At 33.9% G+C, this 18,422-nt stretch overlaps 1 protein-coding gene across 14 annotated transcripts in view; it reads left to right on the forward strand.

Annotated features, from left to right (window-relative positions):
- NAALADL2 (N-acetylated alpha-linked acidic dipeptidase like 2) overlaps positions 1-18,422 on the forward strand; it is a 1,511,782-nt gene that overhangs the window by 498,165 nt on the left and 995,195 nt on the right. The window contains exon 5 of one of the 14 annotated variants that reach the window (XM_068547428.1): positions 6,904-6,967. The exons of the other annotated variants lie outside the window; for them this stretch is intronic. The gene's annotated coding sequence lies outside the window, so the exon portion shown is untranslated. The remainder of the gene's footprint in view (positions 1-6,903; positions 6,968-18,422) is intronic. 14 annotated transcript variants of the gene reach the window in all.

Consider the following 18,422-nt stretch of genomic DNA (forward strand, 5'->3'; position numbering starts at 1 on the left):
TAACCTTCCAAGACTGAACCAGGAAGAAATAGAAAATATATACAGACCAATCACAAGTAATGAAATTGAAACTGTGATTAAAAATCTTCCAACAAACAAAAGCCCAGGACCAGATGGCTTCACAGGTGAATTCTATCAAACATTTAGAGAAGAGCTAACAGCCATCCTTCATAAACTCTTCCAAAAAATTGCAGAGGAAGGAACACTCCCAAACTCATTCTAAGAGGCCACCATCACCCTGACACCAAAACCAGACAAGGATAATACAAAAAAAGAAAATTACAGACCAATATCACTGATGAATATAGTTACAAAAATCCTCAACAAAATACTAGCAAACAGAATCCAACAACACATTAAAAGGATCATACAACACGATCAAGTGCGATTTATCCCAGGGATGCAAGGATTCTTCAATATATGCAAATCAATCAATGTGATACACCATATGAACAAATTGAAGAATAAAAACCATATGATCATCTCAATAGATGCAGAAAAAGCTTTTGACAAAATTCAACACCCATTTATGATAAAAACTCTTCAGAAAGTGGGCATAGAGGGAACCTACCTCAATATAATAAAGGCCATATATGACAAACCCACAGCAAACATCATTCTCAATGGTGAAAAACTGAAAGCATTTCCTCTAAGATCAGGAACAAGACAAGGATGTCCACTCTCACCACTATTATTCAACATAGTTTTGGAAGTCCTAGCCATGGCAATCAGAGAAGAAAAAGAAATAAAAGGAATACAAATTGGAAAAGAAGAAGTAAAGCTGTCACTGTTTGCAGATGACATGATACTATACATAGAGAATCCTAAAAATGACACCAGAAAACTACTAGACCTAATCAATGTATTTGCTAAAGTTGCAGGATACAAAATTAACGCATAGAAATCTCTTGCTTTCCTATACATTAACAACGAAAGATCAGAAGGAGAAATTAAGGAAACACTCCCATTCACCATTGCAGCAAAAAGAATAAAATACCTAGGAATAAACCTACCTAAGGAGGTAAGAGAACTCTACTCAGAATACTATAAGACACTGATGAAAGAAATCAAAGATGACACAAACAGATGGAGAGATATACCATGTTCTTGGATTGGAAGAATCAATATTGTGAAATTGACTATACTACCCAAAGCAATCTACAGATTCAATGCAATCCCTATGAAGTTTCCAGTGGCATTTTTTACAGAACTAGAACAAGAAATCTTAAAATTTGTATGGAGACACAAAAGACCCCGAATAGCCAAAGCAGTCTTGAGGGACAAAAACGGAGCTGGAGGAATCAGACTCCCTGACTTCAGACTATACTACAAAGCTACAGTAATCAAGACAATATGGTACTGGCACAAAATCAGAAATATAGATCAATGGAACAGGATAGAAAGCCCAGAGATAAACCCACGCACCTATGGTCAACTAATCTATGAGAAAGGAGGCAAAGATATGCAATAGAGAAAAGACAGTCTCTTCAATAAGTGGTTCTGGGAAAACTGGACAGCTACATGTAAAAGAATGAAATTAGAACACTCCCTAACACCATACACAAAAATAAACTCAAAATTGATTAAAGACCTAAATGTAAGACCGGACACTATAAAACTCTTAGAGGAAAACATAGGAAGAACACTCTTTGACATAAATCACAGCAAAATCTTTTTTGATTCACCCCCTAGAGTAATGGAAATAAAAACAAAGGTGAACAAATGGGACCTAATGAAACTTAAAAGCTTTTGCAAAGCAATGGAAACTACAAACAAGATGAAAAGACATCCCTAAGAATGGGAGAAAATATTTGCAAACGAATCAACAGACAAAGGATTAATCTACAAAGTATATAAACAGCTCATGCAGCTCCATATTAAGAAAAACAAACAACCCAATAAAAAATGGGCAGAAGACCTAAATAGACATTTCTCCAAAGAAGACATACAGATGGCCAAGAAGCACATGAAAAGCTTCTCAACATCACTAATTATTAGAGAAATGCAAATCAAAACTACAATGTGGTATCACCTCACACCAGTTAGAATGGGCATCATCAGAAAATCTACAAACAACAAATGCTGGAGAGGGTGTGGAGAAAAGGGTACCCTCTTGCACTGTTGGTGGGAATGTAAATTGATACAGCCACTATGGAGAACAGTATGGAAGTTCCTTAAAATACTAAAAATAGAATTGCCATATGACCCAGCAATTCTACTACTGGGCATATACTCAGAGAAAACCATAATTCAAAAAGACTCATGCACTCCAATGTTCATTGCAGCACTATTTACAATAGCCAGGTCATGGAAGCATCCTAAGTGCCCATCGACAGACAAACGGATGAAGAAGATATGATATATATATACAATGGAATATTACTCAGCCATAAAAAGGAACGAAATTGGGTCATTTGTAGACATGTGGATGGACCTTGAGACTGTCATACAGAGTGAAGACATAAGTAGGATCTTTCTTTCCACATAAGTCAGAAAGAGAAAAATAAATATCGTATATTAATGCATATATGTGGAACCTAGAAAAATGGTATAGATGAACCGGTTTGCAGGGCCGAAATAGAGACACAGATGTAGAGAAGAAACGTATGGACACCAAGGGGGGAAAGTGGCGGGGTGCTTGGTGGTGGTGGGTTGAATTGGGAGATTGGGAGTGACATATATACACTAATATGTATAAAATAGATAACTAATAAGAACCTACTCTATAAAAAATAAAATAAAAATCAAAAATTCAAAAAAATATGCAGTCTTATTAAAGATGAGTTTATTGGAGAATCAGTATCCCAGTCTGCATGAGTTTGGAGACAAAACAAATGACCAAATCTTTGTAGCTGACTGCCAAAGACTTTGAATTCAGCAAGGGAATAAAAGTAAACTATCATACACACCTGCTCCAACCCTACAATGCTTCACTTTTGGATATTTTTGTGCATGAGTTTTGATGAAAATGCTGGGAATTAGCAGAGTCTTATTTTAGTTTTCTGGAATGTTTGAGATGGGAAAACATAAAGGGAGTTAAGCTTAATTGCTACTTGATAGACAAATAAGAAATAAAAATAGCTCTGCTATAGTTTAACTCTATAAACTATCAGTTGTGGACAAGTTCTAAGCATTCCAGAAAACAAGGCAATTTTGGAAATATGGTGTCTGATTGCCTACTTATTAAAGTAGAAATGCTTGTCAAGCTCAAATGGTCTAATTGTAAAGCTTACAAAATTTTAAAGCAGTAAGTTGGATGGACTATTTCATGTGAGATAGTGTATGTGTTGGGGGGGTGATGCATTCTAAGTGAAGGCAGCAGAGGAGGTGTCATATTGTCTTCTGTGTTGTCTTGGTGTTAAGGCTTACTCAGGTAATTTTGAGATTATTCATATTAAAGCATCAGAGCTTAGTGATTAAGAGCTAGATTTTGGAATCAGGCTCTGCTAGCTCACCTCTGTCAGTAATGGAGTTTGACATTGGAATGTTAGGTAACTTTCTAAACATTAGTTTCCCCAGCTTTAAAGTAGAGACAACTTTATAGAGCTGTTGTGAGTGGTAGAGTCTGTTTTGGAACCCAAGCAGTCTGGTTTCAGCACTCATGCTATTGACTGTTATGTCAGATGTTCATGGTATATTTCTTTTAAAAGAATTGTGTTCAGATCATTTTATTAGAGTAATAGAAAGGAAAACAAAAATAAGTCAATACTTATTTTAATTGATTAAAAATTAAATTGTATCATAAAATGAACAATTTTAGGAAAAAATGTGACCTAACTTTTCACCCAATCCACATCAAGATCTTATGGTTAGAGTTCATATTATATATTATATATTATAGTTCATTACATCAAAGAGGTTGAAAATGCAAAATAATATCTATAGAGTCTAATACATAGTGTCTACTGTATTTACCTACATTAGATTTCATATGTGATATTTTTAGCACTGTTTCTGCCTTTTCACCATCCCTAGTACACCTGCAGTGGCAAAGTGTTTCAGGCAAGAGTTCTCATTTGAAACTTTATTTATTACATGCTGGAAGCTCTTTTAAAATTAAGAACTTGATTTGACTTTGTTTCAGCAGTTACTTCCAATTTTACACGTGTAAATTAATATCAATCCATAAGAGGACCAAAGATTGAATTTTTACATGGTCTATTAAAAATGTTACTTATGTATTCTGCAAATAATTCTTCACTCCCAATTCTTAATGAATTTAAGAAAGAACCCAAGAACCTTCTGATCAAAATAAACATAATATCAATGACAGCATATTTGCATTATGCTTACTGTCTTAAAGTACGTTATACATGTCAAGGCAAAATATATATTAAAAATGCTTGGTCACAACTTTAATTCAATGACATTGAACAAAGACCTGAAACTGAAGGTAAATGTAGTGTAACTGTAACTTTGGTTAAGATGTTCTTTAATTGTGGTAACATATGGTGCAGAAATATCCCATGGGTTTCATTTCAGTCACTCCAAAATACTATTATTTAGTTTACTTGAATACCTCCAGCACAACAGAACCTTGGTTAGAGACAGTATATATAACTATTTTGTCTATTGAAAGCTGTTTATTAAATACTGGGAAAGTCTTTTCTAAATCAAATAAGATTAACCATTTGGAGCTTGTACTTTATGGTTTAATAAAAAGAAAGTTGCACTGCAGTCTCACTTTTATTTGTTTTAGATCTATTTATTACTCTCTTTTTTGGGCCATCAATTTTAGAGCATTAAAAATAAGGAAAAGCATCAATTGCAACCTGGCTCCAAAGATATTTGTATTTAATAGACTGATGAAATAAAGATCCTACAAAATTTTCATCATAATTTTCTAAGTTTAGCTGATAATTTACTACGTATGTTTTAAAATTGAGAATAAAACTGTGTCAAATGTCTTCAAGAATGTTTATGATATTATATTTATACTGTAAAATCCATATTAAATACTCATGATGAAAATAAAATGTTACTTAACAAATAAATAAAGAAGCATATTTTGAAAGCAACCATTGTGATACATAGTAATTGTTATTAGGTAACATATTTGATTTCATGTTAAAAAAAAGAATGTAGGATGATTATGAAAGCATATCAAGTATAATAAATGTATCTTTAATCAGAACAATATTTAGTATGTGGTTATTCAGAATAGATTATTCACCTGTAATTGGATTTAATAATTGTATAAATTGAGCCTAAGAAAGATATTTGGTATGCTTACAGAAATAATGAAAATAAGAACACCCTTACAAGAATGTGAGAGACAGCAGTGCATAATGGAAAACATACATTTTGGAGTCAGACAGATGTGGGATTGTACCTCTGCACTTCATCCTGGTGCAAACTTGAGCAATTTATTTAACATTTCTGTACCTCATTTTTTTGTGTGCACAGTGGAAAAAAAACAGCCTTCCAGCAGTTAACTATTGTTGCACAAGTAACCACCCCAAAACTTAGTGACTTGAAATGGAAAGGCTTCTTACTGCTCACTAGCCCCGCAGCTCAGCCAGGTTTGCCTGTGCAACTGCAGTCAGTTGTGTGGGTCAGGTAGGTAATTCTGCTGATCTAGGGTGGTTGACGGGCTGAAGTTTGGTCTAAGGTAGCCTCTGCTGGGAAAACTGGGCTCTCTTCCATGTGATGGCACTTCAACAGGTCAGTCCTGGCTTCTTATGGCAGAGAAGGAGCACACAAGGTGTCTTGAAACAGTTGTACTGTCAATTCTGCTGTGTTCTTTCGGTCAAAGCAAGTCACAAAACCAAGCCAGATTTCAAGGAGTGTGTAACAGACTCTGCTTCATGATGGGAGTAGCTGTAGAGTTGCATTGCAAAGTACATGGATCAAGGAAGGAGTAAAAAATTCTATCCATTTTTGCAGTGTACCGTAGTCCCTATCTAGCAATTTAATATTATCTCTAGAAGAGTATTTGGCAGAAATATGTGCTCAATAAAGTTAATCAATTTAATTGTTTTTTTTAGAAATAAGCCACTTCTTACAGTAGTTTTGTTCTTTTGTTACTTGTTTTTCTTTTACAAGGCCTGTGTATGATTTTTTTTTTTTTTTTTTTTGGCTGTGTTGGGTCTTCGCTGCTGTGCGTGGGGTTTGTCTAGTTGCGGCAAGCCGGGGCTACTCTTTGTTGTAGTGGCGGGCCTCTCTTTGTGGTGGCCTCTCCTGTTGCGGAGCACGGGCTCTAGGCGCGCAGGCTCAGTAGTTGTGGCACATGGGCCTAGTCGCTCCACGGCATGTGGGATCCCCCCAAACCAGGGCTTGAACCCGTGTCCCCTGCATTGGCAGGCAGATTCCCAACCACTGCACCACCAGGGAAGTCCCCTGTGTATGATTAATCATTTAATGTTTGAAAGTTCTCCTTCTAAAACTGCTTAAAATAACTTGAGTCAAATGTAAGATAAATTCAAATATGGCAAAATTTCATTATAAGAATTCATGGAAAGTATTACTTTTAGAGATTATGTTCTTAGAATTTTAAAGATCAAAACATAGGTTTGGTGGGAAAATACTTTCATTCAAAATTCTTCAGCATGGATTGAAACTTTTTATGTGTCATTCATTTATTAGTGTCTGTTTCATCTTTTCCTTTGTTGTGAGAGAGAGTATATCATAAAATATAAATTGTTTCATCTGAATAAGTTACATTATCTTTAATAATTAAAAAAACTTTTTATTTTAAACTAATTTTAGACTTGCTGAGAAGTGGCAAAAAAAACACATTTCCATGTATCTCCCAACCCCACTTTCTCTAGTATTAGCAGTGTACATAGCCACTGTGTAACTTTCAAAACTTGGAAATTAACTTTGGTACAGTACTATTAAATAAACTGCAGATCTTATTTGAATTTCATCAATTTTTCCCCTAATGCTTTTTTTCTGTTCCAGGATCCTATCTATGATCTCACGTTGCATTTAGTTATTATTTCTCCTTAACCTCTCCAGTTTGTAAGTAAGTTCCTCAGTTTTTCTGTTTCCTTCATGAACTTGACTCTTCTGAAGAGTGCTGATTAGTTATTTTGTAGAAAGTTGCTCAATTTGGATTTGTTTGATTGTTCTCATGACTGAAATGAAGTGGTGTATTTTTTCATAGTAGTACCACTGAAATGATGCTGTGTCCTCCATGCATTATTTCAAAGGGTTTATGATGTCACTGTGTCTTCTTGCTGGTGATAATAGCCTGATCACTTGGTACAGTAGGCCTGTGAAGAGTCTCATATAAAGTTATTATCTTTCCCTTTTTAATTACTAAATACAGTGGGCCCCTCTGTATCTGCAGGTTCCTAGGAACAGACAGATACGGAGGGCCTACTAAATATACTAAGCCATTTTATATAAGGGACTTGAGCATCTACGGATTTTAGTTTCTGTGGCCCCTGGAACTAACCCCCCTCAGATACCAAGGGGCAACTGTGTCTTGGGGACATACTTTGAGATGATGCAACCCCCAGGTCCTAGTTTCTCAACATCATTCTTCACTAAAAGAGCAGGGACTCCTGGGAAAAATAGTTGATTCCAGATAGGGCAAGGTAAATACAAGATGAACCTGAAACATCTTGTGGTGAGAGAGTTTAAGAAAGTGCTCAGAAGAGGTGAGGATTGTCAGAAAAGCACGGGAGCCAAACAGAAGAAGCTCCTGATGGCTGAAGTTGAAACAAAATAAATGATAGTTTTGGGTATTAATCCATAGGATTAAATAGACATCTATGAGTCCATATTGATAGAAATATGTAATTGAATAAATAAAGATTAATCAAGGTGGATGTCTTAGCTTGGGCTACTGTAACAAAATAAATACCATAGATTGGGTGGCTTAAATAACAGACGTTTGTTTCTCACAGTTCTGGAGACTGGGGAAGTCTAAGATCAAGGTGCCGGCATGGTTGAGTTCTGATGGAGGCCCTGTTCTTGGCTTGTAGACCGCTGCCTTCTTGCTATATCCTCACATGGGGGACAGAAAGAGAGCTCTCAAGTCTCTTCTTCTTCTTAATAAGGGCACTAATCTTATCATGAGTGCACCATTCTCCTGACCTCATCTAAATCTAAAGTCCTCACCTCCAAATACCTTCACATTGGGGCTTAGGATTTTAACAAAGGAATTTGGGGGGCATCCAAATATGCAATCTGTAACAGTAGAGAAGGGACAGGTATTCCTTACAGTAAAATTCAGTTAATAAAAGTAGAAGAATGGGGGGAAATAAATAATCACCATTAGGCAAACAACATGGTAATGACTTTTGTCCACTGATGGATCTTAAAATTAGTGAGCAAAAGTTTGAGGAGAAACAGGATTTGCATAGTATCTTTGATTTTAAAACCTAATAAAAATAATCTTCTAAAACATAGAAGTATTTCCATTTTTGTGCAGTTCTCTTACCACATAGCCAGATGCCATCAATTTTCAATACTCTTTTAAATAATTAGAGAAAATCTTCAAGCTTTTTGCTTAATTGCAGTCTCTGGCTAGGCACAGAGGTATAGAACCAAAAAAAAAATCAGGTCTTTGGTGCTTTCAACATCATCTTCTATAGTTTTGTTATCTTGGCACAGGTGTAAAATACAAAACCTCAATTTGTGCTACCTTTTGGAAGTTCACCAGTTCAAAAAGGCCCATGCCCTGTCCTCTGGCAGAGTGATTATTAGAGGAACACATGCTGTAATGACGTTCATAAATCTAACCACCTGTGCATGGCATTGAAGCTTGGGACTAGATTTGTAAAAGCAATGTAAAATGGAGAAAAACACATAATGATATCTTACTTGTTCTAGAACATTCTATGCTCTGTTACATATTTTTTGACTAGAGGAATTAGAAATATCCTAAAAATTAAAAGCAGATGGCCATAGTCATCATGGTAATTGTCCATGTATTTTTTCTCCTTTATTTAAATAACTTTAAATCACAAAATGTAAGAGCTTGAAGGATGCTAGAAGTCATTCAGTTCAACGTGTTCATTTAATAGATGTGAAAGTTATAGCACAGAGGTTAAGGAACTTACAAGATTTACTATGGTCTCATCCGTTTTTGAAGTTCATAGCGATCTAATCATGATTAAGGAAGTCTGACTTGTTTAGAAGTGAGGCACAACTTTATTTGCAGTATCAGTTATTAGCAAACAAACTGAAGAGCAAACTACTAATGATAATTTTATAACAGCCAATTTTAGTATTTAGCTCATCAAGTTATAAAGCATAGTTAAATTATAATACTCATAGCCTACTCTAAAATTGTAATTGTAATAAAAAGGGTTAGAAATAGGTAGTTGTACGAAAAATATATATATATTTCATTGGTGAGAGTAATAGTTTGAAATAATAATGCTTAAATCTAAATATCATTGTTTTTGCACATTGCTTTATTCGTGGATGATTAGTTCACGTGTACAATGAGAAATGAAACTCATAAGGTCCCTTGACCATGTAGAACTTATAGTCAAGTGGAGGAAAAGTAGTAAGAAGTAGATAATTAAATATTTAATTTTTACTTTTAAAAGCTGTTATATGGGAGATGTGCATCTCTTAGGAGATGACATTTAAGCTGAGACTGACTGAAAAAATGGAGTCGTGGGAAGCTGGAGTCAGAACACTCCAAGGAGGCAGCAGCATGTACTGAGGCATCAAGGCTGGAAAGAGGGAGGTGGGTAGGGACATGGGGGGCAGAGGAGAGACGGCTTGTGGTAGGCCAACTTAAAGAGTATGGATTTTATTTAAAGTTTCATGGGAAATCATTGAAGGATTTTAGTGAGGGGACTTTTATTTATGTTTTTAAAGAATTATTTTCATTTCTATATTGGGGAACTGATGAATGGCACAGCTAGTAATAATGCTCTGATTTGTTCTTCACCTTTATACTTAGTGTATCTTTATTATCCTCCTCCTTTAAAAATTGTAGAGTTCTGCTTATAGAATTGTGAATGAAGAATTGTATGGCTGTAAATCATCCTTTTAAGTATTATATATTAATATATATGCAAGTATGTTTGTGTGTATGTATACATATATGATACTATGATCACATAAATATGTAATATACCTCATATATATTATTCTGAAAATAAAGTAATTATATTTTTGCTACAATTTGATTGAGAAAACACCATCATCCCTTTCAATAATTCCTTCAGTTAATACCATCAGACTGTATATGGATGTGGAATTACTGTCTTTGACCAAGTTAACTGACATTTTTTGAAATTTCTTAGCCTTTTCTATAAAATGGTACTACTTCGATAAAGAATAAAAGACATAATAAATGTAAATAAATATTATGCCTAGCATATAGTATATACTCCATAATGTCATTTTAAAATTTATTATGCATTGATATGATGAAATCTTTTAATTTTGATCTTTGCTGTAAGCAAAGCCATCTTTGTTTCTCTCTTAGTACACTTTGCATAGATTTTTTTTGTTGCTGTTGTTTGTTTTTTGGAACTTTTATTAGATTCTTGTTACTCTGGAAATATATATATATATATATTTTTTAACATCTTTATTGGAGTATAATTGCTTTACAATGGTGTGTTAGTTTCTGCTTTATAACAAAGTGAATCAGCTATACATATACATATATCCCTTTTATAAGCTTATCTTTCTTGCCTACTGAGAGAAGTCTGCAGATGGTATCTAGCAAGGACACAAAGGAGGGAAGGTTCATGTCAATTTAGAATGTAAAAAGAAACTGACTAGAGAACATTACCTGTATTGCCTAATTTTAAAAATAAACAGAATGTGGACGTTCAAGAGCAAGGTCGATTGGAACATTTTATAAAACCATGGAAAGAATTGGTATGGTGGGTTTATTTTTTTAGATTCTACTTCCTATAATAGTTTTAAAAAGTGTTTGTATAACATACACCTCATATAGCTTTATCGATGCTACTTACATGAACTGGAACTAGCTTAGAGTGATTGTGAGTAATTCTTTCCAGAAAAGGTAGGGGTGGTTATTATTGTTATTTCTGTTGTTTTCATTACTTGGCTATTCAGCAGATTTCATTGTTGTGTCTTGGAGATAGCTGTACTCAAAGCTTTCTATAGACCTTTAACCAAAGTGGAAAAATTAAGATATGGTATGAACAGCTTTAAAAAATACACAATATAGTGTACCTTATACACTAAACAATAATAATTTGGTGTCTCCTTTAAGAAAAATTAATATTTTCAATAATCTTTGAATATATTACACTTAGGATTGTATTAAATAGAATCACTCTTAATCCAACAAAATATCTGACATGAATTTGGGTTCTTAATGAAAGATAGTTCTTTCCTCACACTTTGAAGGGGACATAGTTTTATGCAAATGAAGTATGTTACTTCTGTTAAATAGGTGTTTTGGAGGCTTAGCCAATCAGAATACATTTGTTGACTATAGCACTATGCCTGTGTATTGCCTAAAACCATGTGATGATCACTAATAATCAGTGACCAATCCATATTTTGGGAAATAGTATTTAGTTGATAAAATTATAATTCATATAAAATAATATAAAATGCAATATAGAATAAAGGTTAAGATCATTGGTTCTGGTACCAAACTAGTTGGGTTTGATTCCTGTTTCTACCATCTCAGGAGCTTTGTGACCCGGAGGAAGTCACATAACATCTCACTTTCCCAAACATAAAATGGGAAGGGTACTCTCAGTGCATATATCATAAGGTTATTATGAGGATTAAGAGAGCTGAATTGTGTAAAGCAATTAGATTAGTTTCTGGTACTAAGGTAAAGGTCCTGTAGCATTTACCATTATTATTAAAGAGTTATTTGGTTCTGTCAAGTAGAAAATGTGAAGAGTGGTTTGTTATCAGAATGCAGGGGAAAGAAACAAATCACCATGGGACATCCATGTGTCAGTATTCGAATGTTAACTGCCTCTTTAGATAAGATTTATATTTGCTGAGTTACAAGAACAAAGATGTGGAGTTGGAAATTTAGAAAATGTTTGGGACACAAGGAGTTTGTTGATTAGAATAGAGTGGATGATTCTTGCAAGTGTGTAGTGAAGGAAGAGGTATGAAAACCAGGTTGACTTGTCTCTATGTTGTGAGGAATTAAGGCTGAGTAAATTGCTAGCCTGTGAGATAAGGTGACTTCTACTGCATGATGATTTGTTATCTATTTTCACCTTGAATTGTGTAATTTGGAAGTTTAGACTTATTTAAGCAGGGAGAGATGATTGAGGAAACTCAAATAACTTCAACAACTTTTATGTGTTTTTAATAGGTGAAATCAATCCAGTGGTGGCAGAGTTTTGTGTTGAGATGAGTTTTTCTTCTGGTAGTATTTTAAACATATTCACCAATGTCAAAGTTTCACAATTTATTGGAAACTTTAAAGACATAAAATTATTTTTGTAATTTTGACCCCTGATAGAGGCATTCAGTGCAGCTTACAGTGTCTCTTTCACCAGAGCTGCAGAGTATAACGTTTCATTACTTTCTCCCCAGGAGTTGCTGCATTACCAGTTAGCGTATATCTAACAGAATATCATTAACCAGGCACCATCAGATCATCAAAACAAAGAAACTGCTGAAGCTGAATTAGATGTTCTCACTCTAATAATGAGCCTAGTGACACTCTATAAAATCAAGACAGTAGCAATTACATAGAAAGCCCAGGCTAATTTCCTGTATTTCCAACCATTAGATTATTAACTTTATTTCATCATCCTGGTTTAATTTTTCTGTATCTTTTCAGGTATGGAAACCACTGGCTAAGAAAGATATGTGCAGAGGTGATTGAAATAGAAATTAAGTCTACTGAAATTTAATGGTATTAAAATGAACAGTCATTGGGCATATTACTTCAGTACCGATTGGAGAATTGCTAGACTTCCTTAGCTTTCCACTTACTTAATAAGCCCTGCTGGATACTGGAGTGTCTTTGATGCTTCATTGGCATGGTTTGTAAGCAACAAAATACCGTAGAGTTTTCTATTTTTGTTGAAGTCTGCATAAACTTTAGTACTCCTTAAAATTCCCAACATTTAATTTTGTGACTATGACTTACAATAATAAATTCAAGATCACCTTTAGTGTAATGTGTTATCTTGAAAGCATTACTTTGAAATTTGTAATAGAAGAGATTATCTGCCTGTTCATTCTGCTGTACCTTGGTGCCTTTTTGCTCTTCTAATTAAGGGTACTTCTTTTAAATAATAAAGTAGCTTCTCTTTGAAGAAGGAATTATTTGGAACTTTAGTTTTCTACAATCAGCCTTTCCTCGCATGGTGTGGACATACTTTTTTTTTTCAAATCCTGGATAATTGAAATGCTTTTTTCTCTACATTGAGCTACTCTTTCTTTCATGAGCTCCTGTTACAAATAGATCTTCCAGTTTCTTCTGGGAATCTCTTTATGATCTTGGGAGTGTTCAATTATTAAATTATATCAGGTTTTTGTAGAGATGAATCATGTCTTCTCATTGTAGATACTGACACTTAGTTAATTTTTATAAGTTTTAGACCACCTATGGTGTTTTTCTTCAAAGCTTCATCACAAAGTTTCTTTCTTCCGATAAAATCAACTATATAATGAAGTCTTAACAACATCACAAAAAGCCATTTAAATAACTCAGTTAAAGTTTGATTGTTTGCTATGTATCTTCTCTAAACAGACAAACATTTGGCCCCATAAGTTAGAATAACTGATGTTATTCAAAGATATTTGTTCTAGGGTACCTTTAATTTTTTTTTAATTTAATTTATTTTTTATACAGCAGGTTCTTATTAGTTATCTATTTTATACATATTAGTGTATACATGTCAATCCCAATCTCCCAATTCATCCCACCACCACTTTCCCCCATTGGTGTCCATACGTTTGTTCTCTACATGTGTGTCTATTTCTGCCCTGCAAACCGGTTCATCTGTACCATTTTTCTAGGTTCCACATATATGCGTTAATATATGATATTTGTTTTTCTCTTTCTGACTTACTTCACTCTGTATGACAGTCTCAAGATCCATCCATGTGTCTACAAATGACTCAATTTCGTTCCTTTTTATGGCTGAGTAATATTCCATTGTATATATGTACCACATTTCTTTATCCATTTGTCTGTCAATGGGCATTTACATTGCTTCCATGATCTGGCTATTGTTAAGTATTGCTGCAATGAACATTGGAATGCATGTGTCTTTTTGAATTATGGTTTTCTCTGGATATATGCCCAGTAGTGGGATTGCTGGGTCATATGGCTATTCTATTTTTAGATTTTAAGGAACCTCCATACTGTTCTCCATAGTGGCTGTATCAATTTACATTCCCACCAACAGTGCAAGAGAGTTCCCTTTTCTCCACACCCTCTCCAGCATTTGTTGTTTGTAGATTTTCTGATGATGCCCATTCTAACTGGTGTGAGGTGATACCTCATTGTGGTTTTGATTTACATTTCTCTAATAATTAGTGATGTTGAGCAGCTTTTCATGTGCTTCTTGGCCATCTGTATGTCTTCTTTGGAGAAATGTCTATTTAGGTCTTCTGCCCATTTTTGGACTGGGTTGTTTGTTTTTTTAATATGAAGCTGCATGAGCTGTTTATATATTTTGGAGATTAATCCTTTGTCCTTTGATTCATTTGCAAATATTTTCTCCCATTCTGAGTATTGTCTTTTCGTCTTGTTTGTAGTTTCCATTGCTTTGCAAAAGCTTTTAAGTTTCATTAGGTCCCATTTGTTTATTTTTGTTTTTATTTCCGTTACTCTAGGAGGTGGATAAAAAAAGATCTTGCTGTGATTTATGCCAAAGTGTTCTTCCTATGTTTTCTTCTAAGAGTTTTATAGTGTCTGGTCTTACATTTAGGTCTTTAATCCATTTTGAGTTTATTTTTGTGCATGGTGTTAGGGAGTGTTCTAATTTCATTCTTCTCCATGTAGCTGTCCAGTTTTCCCAGCACCACTTATTGAAGAGGGTACCTTTAATTTTTAAAGAGAAACAAACTCCCAAATTATATGCATAGGTTTTCTTTCAGTGGCACTGCATTGAAACGCTGCATTGAATACACTGAATTGACATATTGCCCATATTCTGATCTATACTTTGGTGAACAGCATTTGGGCTTGGGAATTAAATAGAACTAGGTGCCAGCACTGAATATGTTTTATAGCCTTAGCCATATATTAAACCTCTTCACACTTCTGTGATATGTGACCTTAGGCAAGTTTCTCAACCATTCTGAATCTGTTTCCCAATCCTTGAATTTGTAGTAAATACATGTTACAGATGAAATAAGGATTAAGATACTATCTTAACTAAATGTATCATAAACTACTTAGGATTCTGTCTGACACATAGGCTTTCAACAGTCACCGGTTCATTCACTCCATTTATTCAACAAATATTTATTTAGTTCTACTACTACTTCTGTTTCTAGTACTAGTACTAGTGACAACAACAATAGAAATCAACAATTGTAATCTACTTTTAGCACCAACAGTAAGATTTCTCAGCCTTTACTGTGCAATTGAATCTCTTAGGAGTTTTCTTTTTGAAAGATATATATATATATGTAAAATATATTATACATATGTATATGTATATATATTATACATATATATTTTATATATATGGAGAGACAGAGTTTGATTCCATAACCAAGTAATTCAGATGGATTATGTGTAAAATGGATAAAGTATCCATTTTTAACAATTAATCCAGATGGCTTTATATTGGTAGTTCTCAAATGTCGCTTCGGGAAACTCAATCTAGAGTTATAAATGACTACTTAAGAAATATTTTCACTTTCTTATTTAGTAACAACAATAACGTAACAAAGCTTGAGGTATTATTCTATTGATTTTGTGTTATGTTTAGTCATTCAAAATATTTATTAAATACTAACTATGTGACAAACATTGTATTAGGCACTAAGGAAATAGTGCTGGACAAGAAAAAACATTATCCTTGTTCCAAAGAACACACAGTCTGGTGGAAAAGATAACTAAAAAGTAATAAAAAATAAAGTTTAAAGAATATGATGATAGGAAAGTACAGGATATTGTTTTATGATCTTAAGTATTTTACCTGCCATCCTTTTTGGTGGAGCATTGGTAAGGTTCATAAAATGGCATGCCCATATAAAGTCATGTAATCTATGCACTGTGCAAGAAGACTAATTTATTTTTTTAAATGAGTACTGCAAATGCACTGCCCTGCCTCGCATAAGATTAAGGTCTTGCTTTTCCATTTCTAAGGTATTAGCTTATTCAACTTCAGACATTTCTAAAACTGAAGGGTTTTCTGTAAAGTTAATTTGATATGATTGTTCAGATAGAGTTGGGAATACCAACTGCAAACCTGCCCACTTGCACGTATAATATTCTAACTGAATAATTGTTTGTCCAGTGTAGTGGCACTAAAACAATATTAATAAGGGATGATCTTGTAGTTGTCTGGGTGTGCTTTGTGGATGTTGGGTGCCTATAGTAGATGCATCAAGCTTTCTCACATTCATGTAGAATGAAAATATGGTTCATAATAAATATTCTAGCTTATGCATGTTTGACATAAACTGTTACCAGTTAAGAAGAAAAATAAAACAAAACTTTATATTACCTTCTATAAAATACTTTGATCTTTTACCTGTTTGATCCCCTATTTCAAAATTTGCAATTGATTGGTAGTGGTGGAGGTAATATGGGGCAATAGCATGGGGAAATGTTAACTTTTGTAATATATACACACAGACTCACACATGCACACACATGCACACGTATAGTTGTGACTTGTAAACTTTTGAGTAACAATAAATATAGGGTTTTCAATCGTATACTTCTAGATACGTTATTGTGTTCTTTTAAGCCTTCTTCTCCAGTGAGTACCCCATATATGTCTTCTGATGTACAAACTAGCTAATGGGAAATAATACTGCAGTGTAAGTTAAGGAATGGTGTTCTATTTGAATCTCAAGTTTTATAATCACTTCTTCTAACATATTTTTTACAAAAGTGTACAATTAGTAGGGATCTAGAAAGTATGATAAGCCTAGCAAACTTAAAAAATAGAGATAGGATATTTTTGATCATTGCCATGTTATTGCTGCTTTTCATTTTCTGCATTTCTTTTCCTATAATTATGGTAGGGCAATGTGTATTTATTTTGCAAAACAATATACAGAAAAGCATTGCTACATAACCTGATGTTGTTGTGATTAGTATACTGTATTCTGGGGGAAACTGTGCTCTGATGGTTGAAAAGCTAATTAATACTTTGGTAACTCAGATTTCTTTAAGCCTAAGGGTGATTGTTCACTGTTCAGAATTTCAGAATATTTTGTGGGGTGCAGGGGCAGAAACATTCTTATATGTGTGTTTCCCATTTCATAGAGATGGTGTTTTGGAACCGACTCTTCCTCCATTCCAGGAAAATCAAGGGGACTGTTTACTTTGTACTCTGTAAATCAGAGAAGAATTATTCCTCATGTAGTGGTCTTGATCAATTTAGAGTCCAAAATACCTACCCCTGGACACTGAATATTTTGTTATAAAATTCCCATGACTTGTTTCTTCTATGTAGAGTCATATGCTTAATATAGCTAATTTTTAAATGAAAAGTCAAAAATAAATGAATTTGAGGATCAAGCAACAGTAATAAGATCTACTTACCTGCTATGATTAGTAATCATTGCGTGATAAAGTTAAACCCAAACAAGTTCTGATGTAAAGGCTCATTTCAAAGCAGAAGATAAGCTATTATTAGGATCGTTTTGGCAATACTGGAATCAGGTTCCACATAATTTTAGGACCAAAAATCCAGCAGTTTTTGTTTGTTACTCTCTTTGTTTTTAAATCACTTATATGTGCTTTTCAAAGTCAATGGAATGACTGTCAAGCAGAGGTCAGCAAACTACAGACCACGGGCCAAATCCATCCTGATGCCTGCTTTTGCAAATTATTCTTCTTGAAACATAGTCACATCCATTTGCTTTTTACTATCTATGGAGCTGGAGAGAGGAATAGTTTGCAAAGGGGCATAAGAAAACTTGTGAGAGTGAAAAAATGTTTATCTTGATTGTGAATACAATTTCATGGGTACATACATATGTCAAAACTAATCCAGTTGTTCATTTTAAACATGTGCAGTCTACTGTCCTTCACTTATACCCCTCAAAGTTGAAATTTTTATTTATTTTTTAATCTATATAAAATCTCCCATTTATGTATTTATTTGTTGAATAGTTGATTTACAACGTTGTGTTTGTTTCAGGTGTACAGGATAGCGACTCAGGTATATATATGTATATGTATATATACATATTCTTTTTCAGATTATTTTCCCTTATAGGTTATTACAAAATATTGAGTATAGTTCCCTGTGCTATACATTAGATCCTTGTTGGTTATCTATTTTATATACAGGACGGTGTATATGTTAATCTCATCCTCCTAATTAAAAAACAATTTTTTT

This window comes from Eschrichtius robustus, chromosome 6, assembly GCF_028021215.1.
Source record: "Eschrichtius robustus isolate mEscRob2 chromosome 6, mEscRob2.pri, whole genome shotgun sequence".
In the NCBI taxonomy this organism is placed as follows: domain Eukaryota; kingdom Metazoa; phylum Chordata; class Mammalia; order Artiodactyla; family Eschrichtiidae; genus Eschrichtius; species Eschrichtius robustus.